Raw genomic sequence first — 14,510 nt, forward strand, 5'->3', positions numbered from 1 at the left:
ACTTTATGTGGAAAACGTTGCGATGACTGACCGTTCAAGACGTAAGGCATGGCATAGAAAGAAAGGAAGAGAGAAAGAGAGAGAGGGAAAGGAAAAGAAGAGGAAAGAAAGAAGAAAAGAAGGTAAAAAAAGAAAAAAAGGAGCCCAGAGGTCAGGGACAAGTTGTCCAGAGCAGATGGAAAAACTTACTCGCGTACTTATGTGGAAAAGGTTGCGATGATTGACTGTTCAAGACGTAAGGCATGGCATGGAAAGAAAGGAAGAGAGAAAGAGAGAGAGAGAAAGGAAAAGAAGAGGAAAGAAAGAAGAACAGAAGGAAAAAAAAAGAAAAAAAAGGGACCCAGAGCTCAGGGACAAGTTGTCCAGAGCGGATGGAAAAACTTACTCGCACACTTTATGTGGAAAAGGTTGCGATGATTGACCGTTCAAGACGTAAAGGCATGGCATGGAAAGAAAGGAAGAGAGAAAGAGAGAGAGAGAAAGGAAAAGAAGAGGAAAGAAAGAAGAACAGAAGGAAAAAAAAGAAAAAAAGGAGCCCAGAGCTCAGGGACAACTTGTCCAGAGCGGATGGAAAACTTACTCGCACACCTTAAATGGAAAAGGTTGCGATGATTGGCCGTTCAATACATAAGGCATGGCATGGAAAGAAAGGAAGAGAGAAAGAGAGAGTGAGAAAGGAAAAGAAGAGGAAAGAAATAAAAACAGAAGGAAAAAAAAGAAAAAAAGGAGCCCAGAGCTCAGGGACAAGTTGTCTAGAGCGGATGGAAAAACATACTCGCACACTTTATGTGGAAAAGGTTGCGATGATTGACCGTTCAAGACGTAAGGAAAGGCATAGAAAGAAAGGAAGAGAGAAAGAGAGAGAGAGAAAGGAAAAGAAGAGGAAAGAAAGAAGAACAGAAGGAAAAAAAAGAAAAAAAGGAGCCCAGAGCTCAGGGACAAGTTGTCCAGAGCGGATGGAAAAACTTACTCGCACACGTTAAATGGAAAAGGTTGCGATGATTGGCCGTTCAATACATAAGGCATGGCATGGAAAGAAAGGAAGAGAGAAAGAGAGAGAGAAAGGAAAAGAAGAGGAAAGAAAGAAGAACAGAAGGAAAAAAAAGAAAAAAAGGAGCCCAGAGGTCAGGGACAAGTTGTCCAGAGGGGATGGAAAAACTTACTCGCGTACTTATGTGGAAAAGGTTGCGATGATTGACCGTTCAAGACGTAAGGCATGGCATGGAAAGAAAGGAAAAGAGAAAGAGAGAGAGAGAAAGGAAAAGAAGAGGAAAGAAATAAAAACAGAAGGTAAAAAAAGAAAAAAAGGAGACCAGAGCTCAGGGACAAGTTGTCCAGAGCGGACGGAAAAACGTGCTGGCGCACTTTATGTGGAAACAGTTGCGATGATTGACCGTTCAAGGCGTAAGGCATGGCATAGAAAGAAAGGAAGAGAGAAAGAGAGAGTGAGAAAGGAAAAGAAGAGGAAAGAAATAAAAACAGAAGGAAAAAAAAGAAAAAAAGGAGCCCAGAGCTCAGGGACAAGTTGTCTAGAGCGGATGGAAAAACATACTCGCACACTTTATGTGGAAAAGGTTGCGATGATTGACCGTTCAAGACGTAAGGAAAGGCATAGAAAGAAAGGAAGAGAGAAAGAGAGAGAGAGAAAGGAAAAGAAGAGGAAAGAAAGAAGAACAGAAGGAAAAAAAAGAAAAAAAGGAGCCCAGAGCTCAGGGACAAGTTGTCCAGAGCGGATGGAAAAACTTACTCGCACACGTTAAATGGAAAAGGTTGCGATGATTGGCCGTTCAATACATAAGGCATGGCATGGAAAGAAAGGAAGAGAGAAAGAGAGAGAGAGAAAGGAAAAGAAGAGGAAAGAAAGAAGAACAGAAGGAAAAAAAAGAAAAAAAGGAGCCCAGAGCTCAGGGACAAGTTGTCCAGAGGGGATGGAAAAACTTACTCGCGTACTTATGTGGAAAAGGTTGCGATGATTGACCGTTCAAGACGTAAGGCATGGCACTGAAAGAAAGGAAGAGAGAAAGAGAGAGAGAGAAAGGAAAAGAAGAGGAAAGAAATAAAAACAGAAGGTAAAAAAAGAAAAAAAGGAGACCAGAGCTCAGGGACAAGTTGTCCAGAGCGGACGGAAAAACGTGCTGGCGCACTTTATGTGGAAACAGTTGCGATGATTGACCGTTCAAGGCGTAAGGCATGGCATAGAAAGAAAGGAAGAGAGAAAGAGAGAGAGAGAAAGGAAAAGAAGAGGAAAGAAAGAACAACAGAAGGTAAAAAAAGAAAAAAAGGAGCCCAGAGGTCAGGGACAAGTTGTCCAGAGGGGATGGAAAAACTTACTCGCGTACTTATGTGGAAAAGGTTGCGATGATTGACTGTTCAAGACGTAAGGCATGGCATGGAAAGAAAGGAAGAGAGAACAAGAGAGAGAGAAAGGAAAAGAAGAGGAAAGAAAGAAGAAAAGAAGGTAAAAAAAGAAAAAAAGGAGCCCAGAGGTCAGGGACAAGTTGTCCAGAGCAGATGGAAAAACTTACTCGCGTACTTATGTGGAAAAGGTTGCGATGATTGACTGTTCAAGACGTAAGGCATGGCATGGAAAGAAAGGAAGAGAGAAAGAGAGAGAGAGAAAGGAAAAGAAGAGGAAAGAAAGAAGAACAGAAGGAAAAAAAAAGAAAAAAAAGGGACCCAGAGCTCAGGGACAAGTTGTCCAGAGCGGATGGAAAAACTTACTCGCACACTTTATGTGGAAAAGGTTGCGATGATTGACCGTTCAAGACGTAAAGGCATGGCATGGAAAGAAAGGAAGAGAGAAAGAGAGAGAGAGAAAGGAAAAGAAGAGGAAAGAAAGAAGAACAGAAGGAAAAAAAAGAAAAAAAGGAGCCCAGAGCTCAGGGACAAGTTGTCCAGAGGGGATGGAAAACTTACTCGCACACCTTAAATGGAAAAGGTTGCGATGATTGGCCGTTCAATACATAAGGCATGGCATGGAAAGAAAGGAAGAGAGAAAGAGAGAGAGAAAGGAAAAGAAGAGGAAAGAAATAAAAACAGAAGGTAAAAAAAGAAAAAAAGGAGACCAGAGCTCAGGGACAAGTTGTCCAGAGCGGATGGAAAAACGTGCTCGCGCACTATATGTGGAAATAGTTGCGATGATTGACCGTTCAAGACGTAAAGGCATGGCATGCAAAGAAAGGAAGAGAGAAAGAGAGAGAGAGAAAGGAAAAGAAGAGTAAAGAAAGAAGAACCGAAGGTAAAAAAAAGAAAAAAAGGAGCCCAGAGCTCAGGGACAAGTGGTCCAGAGCGGACGGAAAACGTGCTCGCGCACTTTATGTGGAAAAGGCTGCGATGATTGACCATTCAAGACGTAAGGCATGGCATAGAAAGAAAGGAAGAGAGAAAGAGAGAGAGAGAAAGGAAAAGAAGAGGAAAGAAAGAACAACAGAAGGTAAAAAAAGAAAAAAAGTAGCCCAAAGCTCAGGGACAAGTTGTCCAGAGCGGATGCAAAAAAATTACTCACGCACTTTAAGTGGAAAAGGTTGCGATGATTGACCGTTCAAGACGTAATGCATGGCATGGAAAGAAAGGAAGAGAGAAAGAGAGAGAGAGAAAGGAAAAGAAGAGGAAAGAAAGAAGAACAGAAGGAAAAAAAAGAAAAAAAGGAGCCCAGAGGTCAGGGACAAGTTGTCCAGAGGGGATGGAAAAACTTACTCGCGTACTTATGTGGAAAAGGTTGCGAAGATTGACCGTTCAAGACGTAAGGCATGGCATGCAAAGAAAGGAAGAGAGAAAGAGAGAGAGAGAAAGGAAAAGAAGAGTAAAGAAAGAAGAACCGAAGGTAAAAAAAAGAAAAAAAGGAGCCCAGAGCTCAGGGAGAAGTTGTCCAGAGCGGATGGAAAAACTTAGTCGCGCACTTTATGTGGAAACAGTTGCGATGATTGACCGTTCAATACATAAGGCATGGCATGGAAAGAAAGGAAGAGAGAAAGAGAGAGAGAGAAAGGAAAAGAAGAGGAAAGAAAGAACAACAGAAGGAAAAAAAATAAAAAAAGGGACCCAGAGCTCAGGGACAAGTCGTCCAGAGCGATTGGAAAAACTTACTCGTGCACTTTCCGTGGAAAAGGTTGCGATGATTGACCGTTCAAGACGTAAAGGCATGGCATGCAAAGAAAAGAAGAGAGAAAGAGAGAGAGAGAAAGGAAAAGAAGAGGAAAGAAAGAAGAACAGAAGGAAAAAAAAAGAAAAAAAGGAGACCAGAGCTCAGGGACAAGTGGTCCAGAGCGGACGGAAAAACGTGCTCGCGCACTTTATGTGGAAAAGGCTGCGATGATTGACCATTCAAGACGTAAGGCATGGCATAGAAAGAAAGGAAGAGAGAAAGAGAGAGAGAGAAAGGAAAAGAAGAGGAAAGAAAGAAGAACAGAAGGAAAAAAAAGAAAAAAAGGAGCCCAGAGGTCAGGGACAAGTTGTCCAGAGGGGATGGAAAAACTTACTCGCGTACTTATGTGGAAAAGGTTGCGAAGATTGACCGTTCAAGACGTAAGGCATGGCATGCAAAGAAAGGAAGAGAGAAAGAGAGAGAGAGAAAGGAAAAGAAGAGTAAAGAAAGAAGAACCGAAGGTAAAAAAAAGAAAAAAAGGAGCCCAGAGCTCAGGGACAAGTTGTCCAGAGCGGATGGAAAAACTTAGTCGCGCACTTTATGTGGAAACGGTTGCGATGATTGACCGTTCAAGACGTAAGGCATGGCATGGAAAGAAAGGAAGAGAGAAAGAGAGAGAGAGAAAGGAAAAGAAGAGGAAAGAAAGAAGAACAGAAGGAAAAAAAAGAAAAAAAGGAGCCCAGAGCTCCGGGACAAGTCATCCAGAGCGGATGGAAAAACTTACTCGCGTACTTATGTGGAAAAGGTTGCGATGATTGACCGTTCAAGACGTAAAGGCATGGCATGGAAAGAAAGGAAGAGAGAAAGAGAGAGAGAGAAAGGAAAAGAAGAGGAAAGAAAGAAGAACAGAAGGAAAAAAAAGAAAAAAAGGAGCCCAGAGCTCAGGGACAAGTTGTCCAGAGCGGACGGAAAAACTTACTCGCGCACTTTATGTGGAAAAGGTTGCGATGATTGACCGTTCAAGACGTAAGGAAAGGCATAGATAGAAAGGAAGAGAGAAAGAGAGAGAGAGAAAGGAAAAGAAGAGGAAAGAAAGAAGAACAGAAGGAAAAAAAAGAAAAAAAGGAGCCCAGAGGTCAGGGACAAGTTGTCCAGAGGGGATGGAAAAACTTACTCGCACACGTCAAATGGAAAAGGTTGCGATGATTGGCCGTTCAATACATAAGGCATGGCATGGAAAGAAAGGAAGAGAGAAAGAGAGAGAGAGAAAGGAAAAGAAGAGGAAAGAAAGAACAACAGAAGGTAAAAAAAGAAAAAAAGTAGCCCAAAGCTCAGGGACAAGTTTTCCAGAGCGGATGGAAAAAATTACTCACGCACTTTATGTGTAAAAGGTTGCGATGATTGACCGCTCAAGACGTAAAGACATGGCATGGAAAGAAAGGAAGAGAGAAAGAGAGAGAGAGAAAGGAAAAGAAGAGGAAAGAAAGAAGAACAGAAGGAAAAAAAAGAAAAAAAGGAGCCCAGAGCTCAGGGACAAGTTGTCCAGAGCGGACGGAAAAACTTAGTCGCGCACTTTATGTGGAAAAGGTTGCGATGATTGACCGCTCAAGACGTACGGAAAGGCATAGAAAGAAAGGAACAGAGAAAGAGAGAGTGAGAATGGAAAAGAAGAGGAAAGAAATAAAAACAGAAGGTAAAAAAAGAAAAAAAGGAGCCCAGAGCTCCGGGACAAGTCATCCAGAGCGGATGGAAAAACTTTGCCGCCTACTTATGTGGAAAAGGCTGCGATGATCGACCGTTCAAGACGTAAGGAAAGGCATAGAAAGAAAGGAAGAGAGAAAGAGAGAGTGAGAAAGGAAAAGAAGAGGAAAGAAATAAAAACAGAAGGAAAAAAAAAGAAAAAAAGGAGCCCAGAGCTCAGGGACAAGTTGTCCTGAGCGGATGGAAAAATGTGCTCGCGCACTTTATGTGGAAACGGTTGCGATGATTGACCGTTCAATACGTAAGGCATGGCATGGAAAGAAAGGAAGAGAGAAAGAGAGAGTGAGAAAGGAAAAGAAGAGGAAAGAAAGAACAACAGAAGGAAAAAAAAGAAAAAAAGGGACCCAGAGCTCAGAGACAAGACGTCCAGAGCGGATGGAAAAACTTACTCGTGCACTTTCCGTGGAAAAGGTTGCGATGATTGACCGTTCAAGATGTAAAGGCATGGCATGCAAAGAAAAGAAGAGAGAAAGAGAGAGAGAGAAAGGAAAAGAAGAGGAAAGAAAGAAGAACAGAAGGAAAAAAAAAGAAAAAAAGGAGCCCAGAGCTCAGGGACAAGTGTTCCAGAGCGGATGGAAAAACTTACTCGCGCACTTTATGTGGAAAATGTTGCGATGATTGTCCATTCAAGACGTAAGGCATGGTATGGTAAGAAAGGAAGAGAGAAAGTGAGTGAGAGAAAGGAAAAGAAGAGGAAAGAAAGAAGAACAGAAGGAAAAAAAAAGAAAAAAAAGGGACCCAGAGCTCAGGGACAAGTTGTCCAGAGCGGATGGAAAAACTTACTCGCACACTTTATGTGGAAAAGGTTGCGATGATTGACCGTTCAAGACGTAAAGGCATGGCATGGAAAGAAAGGAAGAGAGAAAGAGAGAGAGAGAAAGGAAAAGAAGAGGAAAGAAAGAAGAACAGAAGGAAAAAAAAGAAAAAAAGGAGCCCAGAGCTCAGGGACAAGTTGTCCAGAGCGGACGGAAAAACTTAGTCGCGCACTTTATGTGGAAAAGGTTGCGATGATTGACCGCTCAAGACGTAAGGAAAGGCATAGAAAGAAAGGAACAGAGAAAGAGAGAGTGAGAATGGAAAAGAAGAGGAAAGAAATAAAAAAAGAAGGAAAAAAAAGAAAAAAAGGAGCCCAGAGCTCAGGGACAAGTCGCCCAGAGCAGATGGAAAAACTTACTCGCGCACTTTATGTGGAAAATGTTGCGATGATTGACCGTTCAAGACGTAATGCATGGCATGGTAAGAAAGGAAGAGAGAAAGTGAGAGAGAGATAGGAAAAGAAGAGGAAAGAAAGAAGAACAGAAGGAAAAAAAAGAAAAAAAGGAGACCACAGCTCAGGGACAAGTTGTCCAGAGCGGATGGAAAAACGTGCTGGCGCACTTTATGTGGAAACAGTTGCGATGATTGACCGTTCAAGACGTAAAGGCATGGCATGCAAAGAAAGGAAGAGAGAAAGAGAGAGAGAGAAAGGAAAAGAAGAGGAAAGAAATAAAAACAGAAGGTAAAAAAAAGAAAAAAAGGAGCCCAGAGCTCAGAGACAAGTTGTCCAGAGCGGATGGAAAAACGTGCTCGCGCACTTTATGTGGAAAAGGTTGCGATGATTGACCGTTCAAGACGTAAGGAAAGGCATAGAAAGAAAGGAAGAGAGAAAGAGAGAGAGAGAAAGGAAAAGAAGAGGAAAGAAAGAAGAACAGAAGGAAAAAAAAGAAAAAAAGGAGCCCAGAGCTCAGGGACAAGTGTTCCAGAGCGGATGGAAAAACTTACTCGTGCACTTTCCGTGGAAAAGTTTGATATGATTGACCGTTCAAGACGTAAAGGCATGGCATGCAAAGAAAGGAAGAGAGAAAGAGAGAGAGAGAAAGGAAAAGAAGAGGAAAGAAAGAAGAACAGAAGGTAAAAAAAGAAAAAAAAGAGCCCAGAGCTCAGGGACAAGTGGTCCGGAGCAGATGGAAAAACATTGCCGCCTACTTATGTGGAAAAGGCTGCGATGATCGACCGTTCAAGACGTAAGGAAAGGCATAGAAAGAAAGGAAGAGAGAAAGAGAGAGTGAGAAAGGAAAAGAAGAGGAAAGAAATAAAAACAGAAGGAAAAAAAAAGAAAAAAAGGAGCCCAGAGCTCAGGGACAAGTTGTCCTGAGCGGATGGAAAAACGTGCTCGGGCACTTTATGTGGAAACGGTTGCGATGATTGACCGTTCAATACGTAAGGCATGGCATGGAAAGAAAGGAAGAGAGAAAGAGAGAGAGAGAAAGGAAAAGTAGAGGAAAGAAAGAACAACAGAAGGAAAAAAAAGAAAAAAAGGGACCCAGAGCTCAGGGACAAGTCGTCCAGAGCGGATGGAAAAACTTACTCGTGCACTTTCCGTGGAAAAGGCTGCGATGATTGACCGTTCAAGATGTAAAGGCATGGCATGCAAAGAAAAGAAGAGAGAAAGAGAGAGAGAGAAAGGAAAAGAAGAGGAAAGAAAGAAGAACAGAAGGAAAAAAAAAGAAAAAAAGGAGCCCAGAGCTCAGGGACAAGTGTTCCAGAGCGGATGGAAAAACTTACTCGCGCACTTTATGTGGAAAATGTTGCGATGATTGTCCATTCAAGACGTAATGCATGGTATGGTAAGAAAGGAAGAGAGAAAGTGAGTGAGAGAAAGGAAAAGAAGAGGAAAGAAAGAAGAACAGAAGGAAAAAAAAAAGAAAAAAAAGGGACCCAGAGCTCAGGGACAAGTTGTCCAGAGCGGATGGAAAAACTTACTCGCACACTTTATGTGGAAAAGGTTGCGATGATTGACCGTTCAAGACGTAAAGGCATGGCATGGAAAGAAAGGAAGAGAGAAAGAGAGAGAGAGAAAGGAAAAGAAGAGGAAAGAAAGAAGAACAGAAGGAAAAAAAAGAAAAAAAGGAGCCCAGAGCTCAGGGACAAGTTGTCCAGAGCGGACGGAAAAACTTACTCGCGCACTTTATGTGGAAAAGGTTGCGATGATTGACCGCTCAAGACGTAAGGAAAGGCATAGAAAGAAAGGAAGAGAGATAGAGAGAGAGAGAAAGGAAAAGAAGAGGAAAGAAAGAAGAACAGAAGGAAAAAAAAGAAAAAAAGGAGCCCAGAGCTCAGGGACAAGTTGTCTAGAGCGGATGGAAAAACTTACACGCGTACTTATGTGGAAAATGTTGCGATGATTGACCGTTCAAGACGTAAGGCATGGCATGGAAAGAAAGGAAGAGAGAAAGAGAGAGAGAGAAAGGAAAAGAAGAGGAAAGAAAGAAGAACAGAAGGAAAAAAAAGAAAAAAAGGAGCCCAGAGCTCAGGGACAAGTGTTCCAGAGCGGATGGAAAAACTTACTCGCACACTTTATGTGGAAAAGTTTGCTATGATTGACCGTTCAAGACGTAAGGAAAGGCATAGAAAGAAAGGAAGAGAGAAAGAGAGAGTGAGAAAGGAAAAGAAGAGGAAAGAAAGAAGAACAGAAGGAAAAAAAAGAAAAAAAGGAGCCCAGAGCTCAGGGACAAGTGTTCCAGAGCGGATGGAAAAACTTACTCGCGTACTTATGTGGAAAAGGTTGCGATGATTGACTGTTCAAGACGTAAGGCATGGCATGGAAAGAAAGGAAGAGAGAAAGAGAGTGAGAGAAAAGAAAAGAAGAGGAAAGAAAGAAGAACAGAAGGAAAAAAAAGAAAAAAAAGGGACCCAGAGCTCAGGGATAAGTTGTCCAGAGCGGATGGAAAAACTTACTCGCACACTTTATGTGGAAAAGGTTGCGATGATTGACCGTTCAAGACGTAAAGGCATGGCATGGTAAGAAAGGAAGAGAGATAGAGAGAGAGAGAAAGGAAAAGAAGAGGAAAGAAAGAAGAACAGAAGGAAAAAAAAGAAAAAAAGGAGCCCAGAGCTCAGGGACAAGTTGTCCAGAGCGGATGGAAAAACTTACTCGCACACGTTAAATGGAAAAGTTGCAATGATTGGCCGTTCAATACATAAGGCATGGCATGGAAAGAAAGGAAGAGAGAAAGAGAGAGAGAAAGGAAAAGAAGAGGAAAGAAAGAAGAACAGAAGGAAAAAAAAGAAAAAAAGGAGCCAAGAGGTCAGGGACAAGTTGTCCAGAGGGGATGGAAAAACTTACTCGCGTACTTATGTGGAAAATGTTGCGATGATTGACCGTTCAAGACGTAAGGCATGGCATGGAAAGAAAGGAAGAGAGAAAGAGAGAGAGAGAAAGGAAAAGAAGAGGAAAGAAAGAAGAACAGAAGGAAAAAAAAGAAAAAAAGGAGACCAGAGCTCAGGGACAAGTTGTCCAGAGCGGACGGAAAAACTTAGTCGCGCACTTTATGTGGAAAATGTTGCGATGATTGTCCGTTCAAGACGTAATGCATGGCATGGTAAGAAAGGAAGAGAGAAAGAGAGAGAGAGAAAGGAAAAGAAGAGGAAAGAAAGAAGAACAGAAGGAAAAAAAAGAAAAAAAGGAGCCCAGAGCTCAGGGACAAGTTGTCCAGAGCGGATGGAAAAACTTACTCGCACACGTTAAATGGAAAAGGTTGCGATGATTGGCCGTTCAATATATAAGGCATGGCATGGAAAGAAAGGAAGAGAGAGAGAGAGAGAGAAAGGAAAAGAAGAGGAAAGAAAGAAGAACAGAAGGAAAAAAAAGAAAAAAAGGAGCCCAGAGCTCCGGGACAAGTCATCCAGAGCGGATGGAAAAACTTTGCCGCCTACTTATGTGGAAAAGGCTGCAATGATCGACCGTTCAAGACGTAAGGAAAGGCATAGAAAAAAGGAAGAGAGAAAGAGAGAGTGAGAAAGGAAAAGAAGAGGAAAGAAATAAAAACAGAAGGAAAAAAAAAAGAAAAAAAGGAGCACAGAGCTCAGGGACAAGTTGTACTGAGCGGATGGAAAAACGTGCTCCCGCACTTTATGTGGAAACGGTTGCGATGATTGACCGTTCAATACGTAAGGCATGGCATGGAAAGAAAGGAAGAGAGAAAGAGAGAGAGAGAAAGGAAAAGAAGAGGAAAGAAAGAAGAACAGAAGGAAAAAAAAGAAAAAAAGGAGCCCAGAGCTCAGGGACAAGTTGTCCAGAGCGGACGGAAAAACGTGCTCGCGCACTTTAAGTGGAAAAGGCTGCGATGATTGACCATTCAAGACGTAAGGCATGGCATAGAAAGAAAGGAAGAGAGAAAGAGAGAGAGAGAAAGGAAAAGAAGAGGAAAGAAAGAACAACAGAAGGTAAAAAAAGAAAAGAAGTAGCCCAAAGCTCAGGGACAAGTTGTCCAGAGCGGATGCAAAAAATTACTCACGCACTTTAAGTGGAAAAGGTTGCGATGATTGACCGTTCAAGATGTAATGCATGGCATGGAAAGAAAGGAAGAGAGAAAAAGAGAGAGAGAAAGGAAAAGAAGAGGAAAGAAAGAAGAACAGAAGGAAAGAAAAGAAAAAAAGGAGCCCAGAGCTCAGGGACAAGTGTTCCAGAGCGGATGGAAAAACTTACTCGTGCACTTTCCGTGGAAAAGGTTGCTATGATTGACCGTTCAAGACGTAAAGGCATGGCATGCAAAGAAAGGAAGAGAGAAAGAGAGAGAGAGAAAGGAAAAGAAGAGGAAAGACAGAAGAACAGAAGGTAAAAAAAGAAAAAAAGGAGCCCAGAGCTCCGGGACAAGTCATCCAGAGCGGATGGAAAAACTTTGCCGCCTACTTATGTGGAAAAGGCTGCAATGATCGACTGTTCAAGACGTAAGGAAAGGCATAGAAAAAAAGAAGAGAGAAAGAGAGAGTGAGAAAGGAAAAGAGGAGGAAAGAAATAAAAACAGAAGGAAAAAAAAAGAAAAAAAGGGGCACAGAGCTCAGGGACAAGTTGTCCTGAGCGGATGGAAAAACGTGCTCGCGCACTTTATGTGGAAACGGTTGCGATGATTGACCGTTCAAGACGTAAAGGCATGGCATGGAAAGAAAGGAAGAGAGAAAGAGAGAGAGAGAAAGGAAAAGAAGAGGAAAGAAAGAGGAACAGAAGGAAAAAAAATGAAAAAAAGGATCTCAGAGCTCAGGGACAAGTCGCCCAGAGCAGATGGAAAAACTTACTCGCACACTTTATGTGGAAAAGGTTGCGATGATTGACCGTTCAAGAAGTAAAGGCATGGCATGGAAAGAAAGGAAGAGAGAAAGAGAGAGAGAGAAAGGAAAAGAAGAGGAAAGAAAGAAGAACAGAAGGAAAAAAAAGAAAAAAAGGAGCCCAGAGCTCAGGGACAAGTTGTCCAGAGCGGATGGAAAAACTTACTCGCACACTTTATGTGGAAAAGGTTGCGATGATTGACCGTTCAAGACGTAAAGGCATGGCATGGAAAGAAAGGAAGAGAGAAAGAGAGAGAGAGAAAGGAAAAGAAGAGGAAAGAAAGAAGAACAGAAGGAAAAAAAAGAAAAAAAGGAGCCCAGAGCTCAGGGACAAGTTGTCCAGAGCGGATGGAAAAACTTACTCGCACACTTTATGTGGAAAAGGTTGCGATGATTGGCCGTTCAATACATAAGGCATGGCATGGAAAGAAAGGAAGAGAGAAAGAGAGAGAGAGAAAGGAAAAGAAGAGGAAAGAAAGAAGAACAGAAGAAAAAAAAGAAAAAAAAGGAGCCCAGAGCTCAGGGACAAGTGGTCCGGAGCAGATGGAAAAACTTACTCGCGTACTTATGTTGAAAAGGTTGCGATGATTGACCGTTCAAGACGAAAGGCATGGCATGGAAAGAAAGGAAGAGAGAAAGAGAGAGAGAGAAAGGAAAAGAAGAGGAAAGAAAGAAGAACAGAAGGAAATAAAAAGAAAAAAAGGGACCCAGAGCTCAGGGACAAGTCGTCCAGAGCAGATGGAAAAACGTGCTCGCACACTTTATGTGGAAACGGTTGCGATGATTGACCGTTCAAGACGTAAGGCATGGCATGGAAAGAAAGGAAGAGAGAAAGAGAGAGAGAGAAAGGAAAAGAAGAGGAAAGAAAGAAGAACAGAAGGAAAAAAAAGAAAAAAAGGAGCCCAGAGCTCAGGGACAAGTTGTCCAGAGCGGATGGAAAAACTTACTCGCACACTTTATGTGGAAAAGGTTGCGATGATTGGCCGTTCAATACATAAGGCATGGCATGGAAAGAAAGGAAGAGAGAAAGAGAGAGAGAGAAAGGAAAAGAAGAGGAAAGAAAGAAGAACAGAAGAAAAAAAAGAAAAAAAAGGAGCCCAGAGCTCAGGGACAAGTTGTCCAGAGTGGATGGAAAAACTTACTCGCACACTTTATGTGGAAAAGGTTGCGATGATTGACCGTTCAAGACGTAATGCATGGCATGGAAAGAAAGGAAGAGAGAAAGAGAGAGAGAGAAAGGAAAAGAAGAGGAAAGAAAGAAGAACAGAAGAAAAAAAAAGAAAAACGGAGACCAGAGCTCAGGGACAAGTGGTCCAGAGCGGATGGAAAAACTTACTTGCGCACTTTATGTGGAAAAGGTTGTGATGATTGACCGTTCAAGACGTAATGCATGGCATGGAAAGAAAGGAAGAGAGATAGTGAGAGAGAAAGGAAAAGAAGAGTAAAGAAAGAAGAACAGAAGGTAAAAAAAAGAAAAAAAGGAGCCCAGAGCTCAGGGACAAGTGGTCCGAAGCGGATGGAAAAACTTTGCCGCCTACTTAAGTGGAAAAGGCTGCGATGATTGACCGTTCAAGAGGTAAGGCATGGCATGGAAAGAAAGGAAGAGAGAAAGAGAGAGAGAGAAAGGAAAAGAAGTGGAAAGAAAGAAGAACAGAAGGAAAAAAAAGAAAAAACGGAGACCAGAGCTCAGGGACAAGTGGTCCAGAGCGGACGGAAAAACTTACTCGCGCACTTTATTTGCAAAAGGTTACCATGATTGACCGCTCAAGACGTAAGGCATGGCATGGAAAGAAAAGAAGAGAGAAAGAGAGAGAGAGAAAGGAAAAGAAGAGGAAAGAAAGAAGAACAGAAGGAAAAAAAAAAGAAAAAAAGGATCTCAGAGCTCAGGGACAAGTCGCCCAGAGCAGATGGAAAACCTTTCTCGCGTACTTATGTGGAAAAGGTTGCGATGATTGACCGTTCAAGACGTAAAGGCATGGCATGGAAAGAAAGGAAGAGAGAAAGAGAGAGAGAGAAAGGAAAAGAAGAGGAAAGAAAGAAGAACAGAAGGAAAAAAAAGAAAAAAAGGAGCCCAGAGCTCAGGGACAAGTTGTCCAGAGCGGATGGAAAAACTTACTCGCACACTTTATGTGGAAAAGGCTGCGATGATTGACCGTTCAAGACGTAAAGGCATGGCATGGAAAGAAAGGAAGAGAGAAAGAGAGAGAGAGAAAGGAAAAGAAGAGGAAAGAAAGAAGAACAGAAGGAAAAAAAAGAAAAAAAGGAGCCCAGAGCTCAGGGACAAGTTGTCCAGAGCGGATGGAAAAACTTACTCGCACACTTTATGTGGAAAAGGTTGCGATGATTGGCCGTTCAATACATAAGGCATGGCATGGAAAGAAAGGAAGAGAGAAAGAGAGAGAGAGAAAGGAAAAGAAGAGGAAAGAAAGAAGAACAGAAGAAAAAAAAGAAAAAAAAGGAGCCCAGAGCTCAGGGACAAGTGGTCCGGAGCAGATGGAAAAACTTACTCGCGTACTTATGTTGAAAAGGTTGCGATGATTGACCGTTCAAGACGAAAGGCATGGCATGGAAAGAAAGGAAG

The sequence above is a fragment of the Falco peregrinus genome, chromosome W (assembly GCF_023634155.1).
Source record: "Falco peregrinus isolate bFalPer1 chromosome W, bFalPer1.pri, whole genome shotgun sequence".
Lineage (NCBI taxonomy): Eukaryota > Metazoa > Chordata > Aves > Falconiformes > Falconidae > Falco > Falco peregrinus.